Source organism: Crinia signifera, chromosome 8 (genome assembly GCF_055691185.1).
Source record: "Crinia signifera chromosome 8, ASM5569118v1, whole genome shotgun sequence".
NCBI lineage: Eukaryota > Metazoa > Chordata > Amphibia > Anura > Myobatrachidae > Crinia > Crinia signifera.
Genome location: NC_139224.1, coordinates 116,267,113 through 116,281,337, shown reverse-complemented (window position 1 = coordinate 116,281,337; position 14,225 = coordinate 116,267,113).

The window sequence follows — 14,225 nt, the reverse complement described above, 5'->3', positions numbered from 1 at the left end:
AAAAATGTATTAAAATTGCAAATCTGCAAAAAAAATGAAATTTTGAAATTTCACCTACACTTTGTTTTAATTCCTGTGAAACACCTAAAGGGTTAACAAACTTCCAAAATGCTGTTTTGAATACTGTGAGGGGTGCAGTTTTTGAAATGGCATCATTTATGGGGGTGTCTCACATACAAGTCCCTCAAAGTCACATCAGAACTGAACTGGTCCCTAAAAAAATCAGTGTTTGAAATTTTCTTGAAAATTTGAAAATTTGCTATTCATATTGTAAGCCTCCTAGTGTCCAAAAAAATTAAAAGGAAGTTGAAATAATGATGGAAACATAAAGTAGACATATGGTCTATGTTAGTTATTAACTATTTTGAGTGGTATGTTTATTTGTCTCACAAGCAGAAAATTTAACATTTTGCAAATTGTTAAATTTTCCATTTTTTTACGACATTTTGGTATTTTTCACAAAAAAACACAGACTGTATCGACCCAAATTTACCACTAATTTGAAGTACAATGTGTCACGAGAAAACAATCTCAAAATCACTGGGATAAGTAAAAGCAAAAAAAAGTTATCCCCACTTAAGTGATACATGTCAGATTTGAAAAAAAGGGCTCTGTCAGGAAGGCAAAAACATGCTGTGTCAGGAAGGGGTTAGCACCTTCTAAAAGATACCGTAATAGAATCTGTTTGTTTGTTATGGGCAACAACATCCCATCTTCAAAAAACTCCCCAGTACCTCACTTCCTCATTGCCCCCCCACCCCTGCTCCTCCCACAACAGTACCTCACACCCTCATTGACCCCCCCACCCCTGCACCTTTCACCCCTGTACCTCACACACTCCTTCTACCCCTCACTTCTGCAACTCACTCCCTCCACCCGACACCCTGCACCTCGCTCCTTCCCTGGACCCTTACCCCTGCAGATTACTCCTACCCCCTCCTCAGACACATCATTCTCCCCTTGTCACAGAATAACCCCCTATCACACAGTTCATCATCCGTCCCCCCCCCCATAACTACAGAACATCCCGTTCATCCTCCTGATAGATATCTTTCCCAATCAGCCCGAGGCAGCTCTGCAGTCAGCCACTATGTGCTCTAACCCACACCACCCACCCCTTACTACAGAACAACCCCTCTTACCAGAGGCAGAGCTCTGGGAGGCAATGGAGTCTGCCGCCGGGCTCCTGCTCCCAAGGGGGCACCTCTCCTCCCCTGTGAGTTTAAATTCATTCATTGAAAGCCATTAATATAGCATCTGTGGCTGAGTTCTGAAATATGTGTTCTCTCTCTCTCTCTCAAGGTGTGTGTTGACCTGGCACTCCCCCAGCTGGTCAGGGACCCAGGTGCCTTCCGGAACAGTTGTGCAGGAGTAGGCAAAGAAGCAGACAGCGTCACTCTGGGAATTTTCAAAAACGTATATTAGTGCAAAAATAGCATACCAACGTTTCGGGTATATATAATCAATCCGTGGAGGACCGGCACTCTCTCTGCTTGAATAATCTTGCACTGGTGCCCTCACAGCTTGCAATTGAGCATGTCAAGTGAATGATGGGTAGGTGCAGCACTCAGCTGTATCGACATACAAAAATAACGACAGGACACTGTCGGTGTGTCAACGTTTCAATGCTTTAATCGGCACTATCATCAGGATACTGATGATAGTGCCGATTAAAGCACTGAAACGTTGACACACCGACAGTGTCCTGTCGTCTTTTTTGTATGTCAATACAGCTGAGTGCCGCACCTACCCATCATTCACTATATATATATATATATATATATATATCTGTATTTCATAAGATACATTTTATATATATTTAATATAAGATTGTGTGTGTGTATATGGGGGGGCACCAATAGTACATCTTGCCTCCGGGCAACTGGGACGAACTTACGCTACTGCCTAGTACATATCTTTCCCATCAACTCGGGATGCTCTGAAGATAGCCACTATATGTTCTTGTCCTGTGTCCAGGTGGCAGCTGATGGCAGCACTGGGAGTGCAGCACTTACCATACAGCAGGACAGGGACCGCTGGGGAAAATCTTTTGCCTTCCTCTCAGTCTCAGCCAGGCCAGGACAGGTGGGAAGTAGGATGGACGAGCTGTCAGACATGGGGGCGTGGCTACATGAGGAAGTAGCCAGACAGATTATACCATGTCCAGACTGAAGCACAAATGGGCCTGGTGGGGAGCACACTCATCTATCTGAATGTAATTATCCCTGCTGCAGAGGTTCCTCCTGGTGCCAATGCCCAAGCTCCTGGATGCCTCATGGGCTCACACTGTCATAAGCAGACAACTGCCTTTGAGGAGGAGGCTGCAACCACGGTCACCAGTCAGTGCACCCCTCTGTCAGTGGTGCAACCCACCTCTTCCCCTCAGTCTGCAAATTACTCCTTCTAAAGTTAGGAGGGCTGTCAGACACACTGGAGTTCCAGAGCACATGCAGGTTACTTGATGTGCGGATTAATGGCAAAATCAGGAGTGCTGAATACAGGCAATAACAGATGCACTGAATACTGTTATTAACAGTAACATTGAATACTGGCAATGTTAGGGGTACTGGATACAGACTGAAACAGGAGAACAGGCACCAACAGATGACAGAGGAACTGGCAGTAAGCTCAGATACAAAATGTGGCACTATATAAAGGTGAACAGCAGAAGTCCAGGATTTAATCCTGCAACTTCACAAGGCAGAAGATTATCGAACAACTCTGCATGCATCTGGGCCACAATGCACGAAGACAGCCATTAAAAAAATCCAGCAGCTTTTCTGATTACAAACCGTTTGCAAGGAGAATGACAGGAAGCAGCCATTTTTGGATGTCACCCGATCATTTTCTGGGTGTCAGAGAAAATACAGGTGTGCTAAGGTGTTTTTAAGGAGGGTGTGTGACTTCAACTCCGGCCTTGATCAGCCTGATTCTTTCGCACTGACAGAGTAGGTTCTGGGTTATGCACAGACTGTGAACAGTGAAAAAAATAATTTGTTGGTAGTGAGTTGCAGATGGATTTGCAGCTGTGCGATGAGCTACAATATTTTTGCAATTAATTAGCAGCCTTGCACAGGGCAGAATTTCACTCGTGATGACAACTATCTGATCGTAGGATACTGGAATTTTGCACTGCAATGATCAGGCCTGAATAAACCCAAACATGTAGTAGTACTGGCATAGTCTAAAAGCAGATGTGTAGCTAGGTGACCTGGTGCCTGGAGCAAGGGTTGGTTTCAGTGGCGTAATTATAAATTTTGCTCCCCCCAGCCAAAATAATTCTGGCGCCCCTCCCCCCCTCACGTTTTTCACTTGCAATTAAGTCTCCCGAGTGCCACTTTCTTCAACTACTATGTAATGCTCTCTTTCCAGCTAAAAGGGGCACCGGAGCAAATATAACTGGTCCACAACAGATGGGTGAGTGCCATCCCTCAATAATCCAGGTTCAAAATCGAGACACAAAAGAAGATAATGTGCCAAATATGTAACTGAACATTCATGTAATCTGACATACTACTTGCCAAACACCTGCCGGCATTCCCTCTATGGGCATGTTGGTGTCGGTATTCTGACCAACTGCTTTCCATCGCCAGTCATTTGTATGCATTCCCTTCCAAATGCGCATGGACTGAGATGGCAACTTTCAGCATCTAAAGACACGGCCACCATCGGTCTCACCATGAAAACATAGAATGTGGCAGCAGATAAGAAGAACTAGACCCAACTAGTCTGCCCTTGTACATGCACACTGGGTTTATTTTTTGTCAGGAGCCAATTAACCTTACCAGTATATGTTTGGATTGTGAGAGGAAACTCAGAGTGAGTACTCATAGGAAATGCACGCAAGCACAGGGAGAGTATACAACCACAAATAAGGTGGGAATCAAACCCATACTAACTACTACACTATCCATTCTTGCACCTTCCCTATGGCAGTTATAGATTTTCCATCTGTGTATTGCCTCCAATGTGAATGCTGAAGTGTCTGTGCAGGAAAACACTTTAGCAACATGCTCGCCACACTCACAACATGACCCTCATTTATACGGCGCTGGCACCTTATACATAAAATAATAATAATAATAATAATAATAATAATAATGACCATGCCTATCTATTTAATGTATATGTATATATATATATATATATATATATATATGTATATATATATATATATATATATATATATATGTATATATATATATATATATATATATATATATATATATACTGTATACATACATACATATGCAGCAGGACGGCAGCTCACATTAGGAAGATGTATCACTGTGTCAGGCAGCCTTCACAGAGCAGACATTGTGCTGCTGCTGTTGTTGTACCGAATGAACTTCCTGCAGGGCTTGGACCACGGGCGCTGGTGCCAGGGCAGCGTGTCCGCGATGTCAGGCGCACTGTGTATGCGGTGCAGGGATGCTGGGGGTGGGGTTTATGAAGCAAGCCTTTCATTGCGCAGCAACTTTGGAAGGAGTATGCTGTGCGCAGCAGGTACAGTTACAGTATGCCGCTGGTGCCGGGGGGGGTAAAGTAAGTCAGTGTGCCGGGTGGGTGACGGCGCCCACGCAGCCCCTGCTCCCCCAAGCGGTAGCGGGGGCTGCCTTACACAAGCTACGCCACTGGTTGGTTTCTTCATCCCTCATTGATGTGTCTCTTACTCATTATGCAACATACCACATTATGCCACACATTGTAATGCCCAATACACATTATGCCACACCCCATACACCACATTATTATTATATCACTTTTTGCCAGGCAATGTACCACACTGTCACGGCCTGGACTGTCTGTGTTCCCGGCACTGACCTGGGTGCGCCAGTGGAGGGCGCAGGGAACTGGAAGCGAGGAGGCTTGAGATAGCTGGAGCTCATGCACGGAGAGAGGAGAGAGCTGAACTGCCGGGGACACAGGGAATTGGCTGAGACCTAAGGTAGAGGCGCGGGGTCTAAGCCGACAGTGGTATTCACCAGGGACCCCCGCAAGGGGATATGGACTTAGCTGCAACTGCCGACCAGGTCGCGGCCCTCTGCCCAGGTTCCCCTGTGACTTAAGCAGAGTTTGGAATCAAGAGTCTTTAATGGGGTACGAAAACCATCGATGGTGATCGATGGCACTGAATGCTATACAGCAACACGGAGGGTTCTTGAGAGTAGTGGGATGCGGCCTGGAAGCCGGGGATGACGTGAAGGTAACACAGGGGGACACTGGAGACAATGAGGAATACCGGAGCGGCTAGGGAGCCGATACCTGAGATCACTGGGGATCGCTGGAGCGGCTAGGGAGCCGGTACTTGAGATCACTGGGGATCGCTGGAGCGGCTAAGGAGCCGGTACTTGAGATCACTGGGGATCGCTGGAGCGGCTAAGTAGCCGGTACTTGAGATCACTGGGGATCGCTGGAGCGGCTAAGTAGCCGGTACTTGAGATCACTGGGGATCGCTGGAATCACTGGGGCGGCTAGGGAGCCGATACTGGGGATCACTGGATCGGCCTGAGAGCCGAGAGGAGACGGGCACGGAACCCACGGATAACCGGACACTGAGCAAGTAACCTGGGCTGCACGAGAAGACAGGATCACACGGCAGATGGAAACACGTGGAGACTTCTGGCAGGAGTAGAATGACCAGGACGCTGAGAGTAACACAGGTGACAGCGGACTCAGGAAAACCGGACCTCTGGAGCACGTGGGGAGTCTTGACAGGAGCTTAACGCTGGAGAACTCACAGGAAAACTGACGAGTTGTTCAAGACAAGGAGGAGACTGTGAGCTGGGTATTTATCCCTCCAGGTGATTAGGGAATCAGACGCAGGTGATGGAATTAGCCGCAGCAGCAGCACACAGACCAGGAAGTGAGATGGAGTTTACCTGGATCATGTGACCCGCAACTTGATCAGGGAATACACCTGGAGCTTACAGTGACGCAGGGGTGACTTGGAAGCAAAAGACATCACGCCAGGGATTGCCGACTGTGCCGGCAGCTGACCTACGGAGGACACTACCCCAGCGTGCCGGTAAGGGGCGCATGCGAGCAGTGCGGGAACCGGGGTTCATGACAGTACCCCCCCCCTTTAAGGGTGGGCACCGAACACCCTTTGGGCTTACTTGGATTGTCTTTATGAAAAGCTGCAATCAAACGGGGAGCATGCACATCTGCAGCATTGATCCAGCTTCTTTCTTCCGGGCCATAGCCCTTCCAATCGATGAGGTATTGGATATTTCCATATCTTTTGCGAGAATCCACCACCTTATCGACCTCGAATTCAACCCCTCGATGGGTATAAACTCTGGGGAGCTCAGGAGTAGTACTTTGGAACCGGTTGAGAACAAGAGGTCGCAATAAGGATATGTGGAAGGAATTTGGGATCTTCAGGTATGGTGGTAGCTTCAGCTTATAAGCTACGGGATTGATCCTTTGGATCACAGGGAATGGCCCAATGAATCGGGGGGCGAACTTCATGGACGGGACTCGGAGGCGGAGATTTCGAGTGGAAAGCCATACCTTGTCGCCAGGCTTTAACTGAGGAACTGCTCTTCTTTTACGGTCAGCAAAGAACTTGTATCTCTTTGAGGCTTTCTTGAGAGAAACATGTACATTTTTCCAAACTTGCGAAAAATGTTTGAGGGTGGAAGATGCGGCAGGCACTTCCAAAACTGGTAAGGGCTCAAAGATCGGTGGTCGAGGGTGATGACCGTAGACTACGTAGAAAGGAGAGTAGCCAGTAGCTGTGTGGTATCTGAAGTTGTGGGCAAATTCAGCCCAAGGCAGCCAGTTGACCCAGTTGTCTTGTGACGAGGACACATACAGGCGCAGAAATGCTTCTAGGTCTTGGTTAACCCTCTCTGTTTGCCCATTAGACTGCGGATGGTACGCTGTGGAAAAGTTCAATTTCACTTTCAGGGCAGAACAGAGAGCTCTCCAAAAGCGGGCTACAAATTGCACTCCACGATCGGAGACAATATCTGTGGGAAGTCCATGAGTTCGAAAGATGTGTTGGATGAAGATCTGGGCGAGCTTGGGAGCAGAGGGCAGGCCAGTCAATGGAATGAAATGTGCCATTTTGGAGAACCGGTCTACCACCACCCAGATGGTATTACATTCTTGAGACTTTGGGAGTTCAGAAATAAAGTCCATGGAAATGTGCGTCCAGGGACGCGTGGGAATGGGCAATGGAAGGAGAGTACCTGCAGGGGACTGACGATGGACTTTATGTTGGGCACAGATAGGACATGAGGCCACGAAATCCTGGACATCCTTTTTCATGTAAGGCCACCAATATGACCGGCGAAGAATTTCCAGGGTTTTGTGAACACCTGGGTGACCGGAGAAGGGCGAGGCGTGAGCCCAAGACAAGATTTTGGGCTAGAGTTCAGGTAAAACTAGCATCTTTCCTCGAGGTGGCACAGGTGACACATGGGTGGCCGCAAAAGCCGTAGGACTGATGATGGGACGTTGTTCTTGTAGCACTGTGTCATCTTCCATAGAGCGGGACAGTGCATCGGCTTTTACATTCTGGGACCCAGGACGATAGAAAATTTTAAAATTAAATCGTGAGAAGAATAAGGACCAGCGAGCTTGGCGAGAATTAAGACACTGGGCGGTCTGGACGTACAGTAAGTTCTTGTGATCTGTGAAGATGGACACGGGAAACTTGGCCCCTTCTAACAGATATCGCCATTCTTCCAGTGCAAGTTTAATTGCCAACAACTCCTGATCGCCAATGGAATAGTTTTTCTCGGCAGGGAGGAATTTCCGGGAGAAAAACCCACAGGGGTGCTGTTTGCCATCGTCTGTGACTTGAGAGAGCACAGCCCCAACACCCACATTAGAGGCGTCGACTTCCAAGAGGAAAGGTTTGTCTGTATCTGGCTGCCGGAGAATGGGTGCAGAAATGAAGGCTTGTTTTAGCAGGTGGAATGCGGACAAGGCTTCTTCGGACCAGACAGCTGGATTGGCACCTTTTTGGGTGAGTGCTGTGATGGGGGCGATGAGGGTGGAGAATCCTTTGACAAATTTTCTGTAGTAGTTGGCAAAGCCAATAAAATGCTGGACTGCTTTGAGAGTGGTTGGTTGGGACCAACTATCGATGGCTTCAAGTTTTGCGGGATCCATTCGCAACTCTGAGCCGGATACGATATACCCTAGGAAGGATATCTGTGGAACTTCGAATGTGCACTTGGAGAGTTTACCGTACAATTTATTAGCACGTAAACGGGACAGCACTTCTTTGACTTGAGACCGATGAGACTGGAGATCTGAAGAAAAAATCAAAATATCATCGAGGTATACAACAAGATATTTGTATAGGACATCTCTAAAAATTTCATTGACGAATTCTTGAAAGACGGCAGGTGCATTACTGAGACCGAAGGGCATCACTAGATACTCGTAATGCCCATCTCTAGTGTTGAAGGCAGTCTTCCATTCGTCGCCTTGGCGAATTCTGATTAGGTTATACGCCCCTCGGAGGTCAAGCTTGGTAAAAATTTTTGCCCCTTTGATACGATCAAATAGTTCAGTGATCAAGGGAAGAGGATAACTGTTCTTGATGGTTATCTCATTGAGGCCTCTATAATCTATGCATGGGCGTAACCCTCCATCTTTTTTTTTCACGAAAAAAAATCCTGCACCAGCAGGGGAGGTAGAGGGTCGGATGAACCCTTTCTGGAGATTTTCTTGAATGTATTCAGACATCGCTTTGGTCTCAGGGATTGACAGGGGGTAGGTACGCCCCTTAGGAGGGGACTTCCCAGGGAGGAGATCGATGGGACAATCCCATCGGCGGTGTGGAGGCAGAACATCAGCGGCTTGTTCACTGAAGACATCACTGAAAGAATGATATGCTGATGGAAGACCTGGAAGGCTTTTGACTGTGGAAGATCGGACTGGAGTTACTTCAGTCAAGCAATGTTTCTGGCAATAATCGCTCCATTCCACAATTTGGAGAGATCTCCAATCGATACGAGGGTTGTGGAGTTGTAGCCATGGTAATCCTAACACAAGATCATAAGAAGATTTAGGAATGACCAGGAAGTCCATACATTCTTGATGAAGTACCCCTACGTGGAATGAGACGGGGACTGTCCGATACACAATATCACTCCCGTGGATCCTGCTTCCATCCACCGCTGTGAGGTAGTGAGGCTGGGGAAGAGGCAGGATTGGGATTTTGCACCTCTTTACCAGCTCGGCTGAGATAAAGTTCCCTGCTTTCAGGGTACCCACAGGGGACACAAGGGCAACAGGTAGAATTAAGTCATTGGTGGGAGGAGCTTTACTGAGACAACCTAACCTGACTCCCCCACTGCAGGTTAGGACTTGGCGTTTCCCGGACGCTCGGGACAGGACCCAATGAAGTGACCGGGGGCGGCACAGTAGATACATAATTTTTCTCTTTGTCTCCTGGACCGTTCATCTGTGGATAACCTAGATCTACCTATTTGCATAGGTTCTTCTGTGGAGGTTGTCGCAGGACGGTGCTGAGACGGAGGCGGGACTCGGGGAACTACATTCTTTAATTTTTCTAAACCTCGCTCTCTTAGGCGCAGGTCTATTTTGACACACAAGGAGATTAAATCTCCCAGCTGCTCGGGGAGATCTCGGGTGGCAAGTTCGTCTTTGATGCGCTCTGAGACGCCCAACCAGAAGGCGGCTGTTAGCGCCTCATTGTTCCATTTGAGCTCGGAGGCAAGGGTCTGAAACTGAACCACGAATTGACCCATGGAACGAGAGCCCTGTTTGATACGGAGAATTTCTGTAGAGGCTGACACAGGCCTTCCTGGCTCATCGAATATCCGTCGGAAGGTAGAGACGAATCTCTCATAATCGGTGAGAATTGGATCAGATCTTTCCCAGAGGGGTGATATCCAATCTAGGGCAGAACCTGACAGCAAGGAGACAATATATGCTATCTTGGTTCTGGCAGTCGGAAAGTTCTGTGGTAAAAGTTCAAAGTGAATATCACATTGGTTTAGAAAGCCTCTACAGGCCTTGGGATTGCCATCATATTTATTAGGAGTAGGCAGCTGAAGACGAGGGAAATATGAGGAAGCATGAGTGGCAGGCTGATTAGATACTGGTGGCGGAGGTGGCCGGAGGGACTGCTGGAGGGAATCCAGACGAGTGGACACATCCTGGAGGTATGTAATCACCTGCTGCTGCGTCGCTTCTTGCGTCTCTATACGCGAGGTGACATCTTGAAGCGCCGCTGGCCCCACACTATGGTCGTGTGCCGAGTCCATCGGTCTTGAACAATCTGTCACGGCCTGGACTGTCTGTGTTCCCGGCACTGACCTGGGTGCGCCAGTGGAGGGCCCAGGGAACTGGAAGCGAGGAGGCTTGAGATAGCTGGAGCTCATGCACGGAGAGAGGAGAGAGCTGAACTGCCGGGGACACAGGGAATTGGCTGAGACCTAAGGTAGAGGCGCGGGGTCTAAGCCGACAGTGGTATTCACCAGGGACCCCCGCAAGGGGATATGGACTTAGCTGCAACTGCCGACCAGGTCGCGGCCCTCTGCCCAGGTTCCCCTGTGACTTAAGCAGAGTTTGGAATCAAGAGTCTTTAATGGGGTACGAAAACCATCGATGGTGATCGATGGCACTGAATGCTATACAGCAACACGGAGGGTTCTTGAGAGTAGTGGGATGCGGCCTGGAAGCCGGGGATGACGTGAAGGTAACACAGGGGGACACTGGAGACAATGAGGAATACCGGAGCGGCTAGGGAGCCGATACCTGAGATCACTGGGGATCGCTGGAGCGGCTAGGGAGCCGGTACTTGAGATCACTGGGGATCGCTGGAGCGGCTAAGGAGCCGGTACTTGAGATCACTGGGGATCGCTGGAGCGGCTAAGTAGCCGGTACTTGAGATCACTGGGGATCGCTGGAGCGGCTAAGTAGCCGGTACTTGAGATCACTGGGGATCGCTGGAATCACTGGGGCGGCTAGGGAGCCGATACTGGGGATCACTGGAGCGGCCTGAGAGCCGAGAGGAGACGGGCACGGAACCCACGGATAACCGGACTCTGAGCAAGTAACCTGGGCTGCACGAGAAGACAGGATCACACGGCAGATGGAAACACGTGGAGACTTCTGGCAGGAGTAGAATGACCAGGACGCTGAGAGTAACACAGGTGACAGCGGACTCAGGAAAACCGGACCTCTGGAGCACGTGGGGAGTCTTGACAGGAGCTTAACGCTGGAGAACTCACAGGAAAACTGACGAGTTGTTCAAGACAAGGAGGAGACTGTGAGCTGGGTATTTATCCCTCCAGGTGATTAGGGAATCAGACGCAGGTGATGGAATTAGCCGCAGCAGCAGCACACAGACCAGGAAGTGAGATGGAGTTTACCTGGATCATGTGACCCGCAACTTGATCAGGGAATACACCTGGAGCTTACAGTGACGCAGGGGTGACTTGGAAGCAAAAGACATCACGCCAGGGATTGCCGACTGTGCCGGCAGCTGACCTACGGAGGACACTACCCCAGCGTGCCGGTAAGGGGCGCATGCGAGCAGTGCGGGAACCGGGGTTCATGACACACACATTGTAATGTCTTTTACATATTATACCACACACTGTAATGTCTATTACATAATATACCACACACTGCAAATGCTTATTACATATAATGCCATGCACAGTTATACCACCGACACAATTTTATGTCCCACACACAAAAATGCCCCTTACGAATTATAGTAAGGCTTCTAATCTCTCATTGTCAGGGGTTTCATGGCAAAAGTCTGCATCTTCTCCTGGCAGCACCAGCTTTCCTGGCACTTTCTCATAATGCTATATACACCTTGGCAGAATTACAAATTTTGCATCTCCCTTATGGCGTTTTAGTACCATTTACGAAAAATGCCCCCTGTAGTGCCTCTTTCACACATAATGCCTCCACTAGTGCAGCTTACACACATTATACCCCTGTATTTCCACTCACACACATAATGCCCCCTGTAATACCGCATTACACACTTTTTCTCCTTGTAGTGCCTCTTACACCAAAATACTTGCTGTAGTGCCGCTTATACACATAATGCCTGCTGTAGTGAGGCTTACACACATAATGCCCACTATAGTGCCGCTTATGCACATAGTGCCTGCTCCAGTGTTGCATACACACATAATGCCCCCATTGGTGCTGCTTACACACATAATGAACCCACTATTGCTGCTTACACAAATAGTGACCCACTTGTGCCACTTAAACATAATGCCCCTAGAAGTACTTACCACCCGATGTGCTAAGTGCCAGAGGTTCCATCTTCATTGCCATGGGTTACATGCTCATTGCAAGTTATTTAATGCATGTTGCCAGGGCTTACATGCTTATTGCCAGGTGTTTCATGCTGATTGCAAAGGGTTACATGCTCATTGCCAGGGGGTTTCATGCTCATTGATAGGGATTTCTTTCTTATTTCCAGGGGTTTCTTGCTCATTGTCAGAGGGTTTCAAGCACATTGCCATGGAGTTACAGGTTTCTTGCACTGTGCACACAGTGCAACAACACTCCAGGAATCCATTACGTCTGGGTAGCGCTGTGCACACTGTACTCCCTGACACACGATAGATGTCCAGTAGGACCTCTGGCATCTGTCTCCTCCAAGGTGGCATCCATGTTTGGCGGGGCACAGGATCTCTTTCATTGCAGACAGAGACTTTTTGCTCCTTTGGCTCCTGTCCTGTCCTAAGGTGCAGCCGAGGAGGGAGAAGAGGGGGCAGAGGGGCACCCTCTAATCTCCTTTGCCCCTGGAGCTGCTTCCCTAAAAGCATGTGTGCTGAATGCAGACAAGTGGGGATGGCACTGGCATAGGAGAGCTGACACTGACTGAAAACAGAGGTGCAAGTATTCACATTGAGTGAACGGGGTCAGAGAGCACCTGCTTTTATGAAGTGAGTAGTTCTGACAATGTCTGACCACAGTTGCAGGCATAAATACATGATCTTGACAACAATTGAAAGTAGGGATCATGTAAGTGCAGCAGCAGAATCTGATTGCAAGGTGTGTATACCTGACTTGAACACAGCATGGTTGCACCTATACACCTGGGTAATAAAAGTCAGGAAAACTTTACCAGGCCAGGAACAGTGTAGCACACCTGAATATAAGAGCGTCAGACAGGAAAGACAAGTGTATTAACACTCCATAACATTAATTTACACTCATTTCCACTCTATCCTGAACACCTCATAAGTCAGGTACAGTGGCTGGATGACTATGCCAAATGACACAAGTGGGTGGCACAATCACTAGACTGATATGGCAAACAGCAGCACCCCTGGACTGAAATGACACACACCTGCAGTTTAAAAAAAAAGAGAAAAACTTTTTTAGTCTTTTAATAAAAAGGGAAGCTCCCCAGGAACTATACGGCTGATTTAGTAGCACCCTTGGAATTATATGACACACTTGGCTGACCCCAAGAATTATACAGCCCGCTTGGCTCACCCCTGGACTGATACAGCACTCCTGGTATGATATGGAACACTTAACAGCCCTTGTTTTTTTATGTTTGATAAAAAAAATGGGCGCAGCTCCCCTGGACTGATACGGAACACTGGGCAGCACAGCTGGACTGATACGGGACACCACACCCCTTGCAGTAAAAAAAAAAAAAAAACGTTTTTTTTTTTTTTTTTTTATTGTAGCAGACTTAGCAAAAACTAGGGTGACCAACCATCCCGGTTTGCCTAGGACTGTCCCGGTTTTGACTCCTAAAATCCTGCATCCCGGCAAAACCCATCCCGTTTTCTACTGTAACTAAAACTGTTGGTGGATTGAAGGGCAGCCAGGGTCGCAGTGACGTGCGGTGAGGTTAGTGGTTGGTGAGGCACTGGCTTGGTGGAGCGAGCGACAACGGGGTCTGTGGGGAGCGTTGGGTCCGGGTTGCTTCTGCGCTGACAGGCAGGTGCAGGAGCTGCCTGTCTGCAGAGACCGGCAGAGCAGCTCCTGCTTGACAGCGCAGAAGCAACCCGGACGCAGTGCTTGCCACAGACCCCGCCGTTGCTCACTCCACCAAGGCACCACAGGGTCTGCCCATTTGTCTGCCCACATACCTCTTTTCCTTAAAAGAACACTTGTGGCCAAATGTACTAGCCAGAGTTCAGTGGCTGTGTGGGCTGTGTGGGATGCCGGCTGAAGTCTGAGGTTTTTTTTAAAAGGCAATCATGGTTTTTCCTTGTAAATGTCTGCCTCTTGAAAAC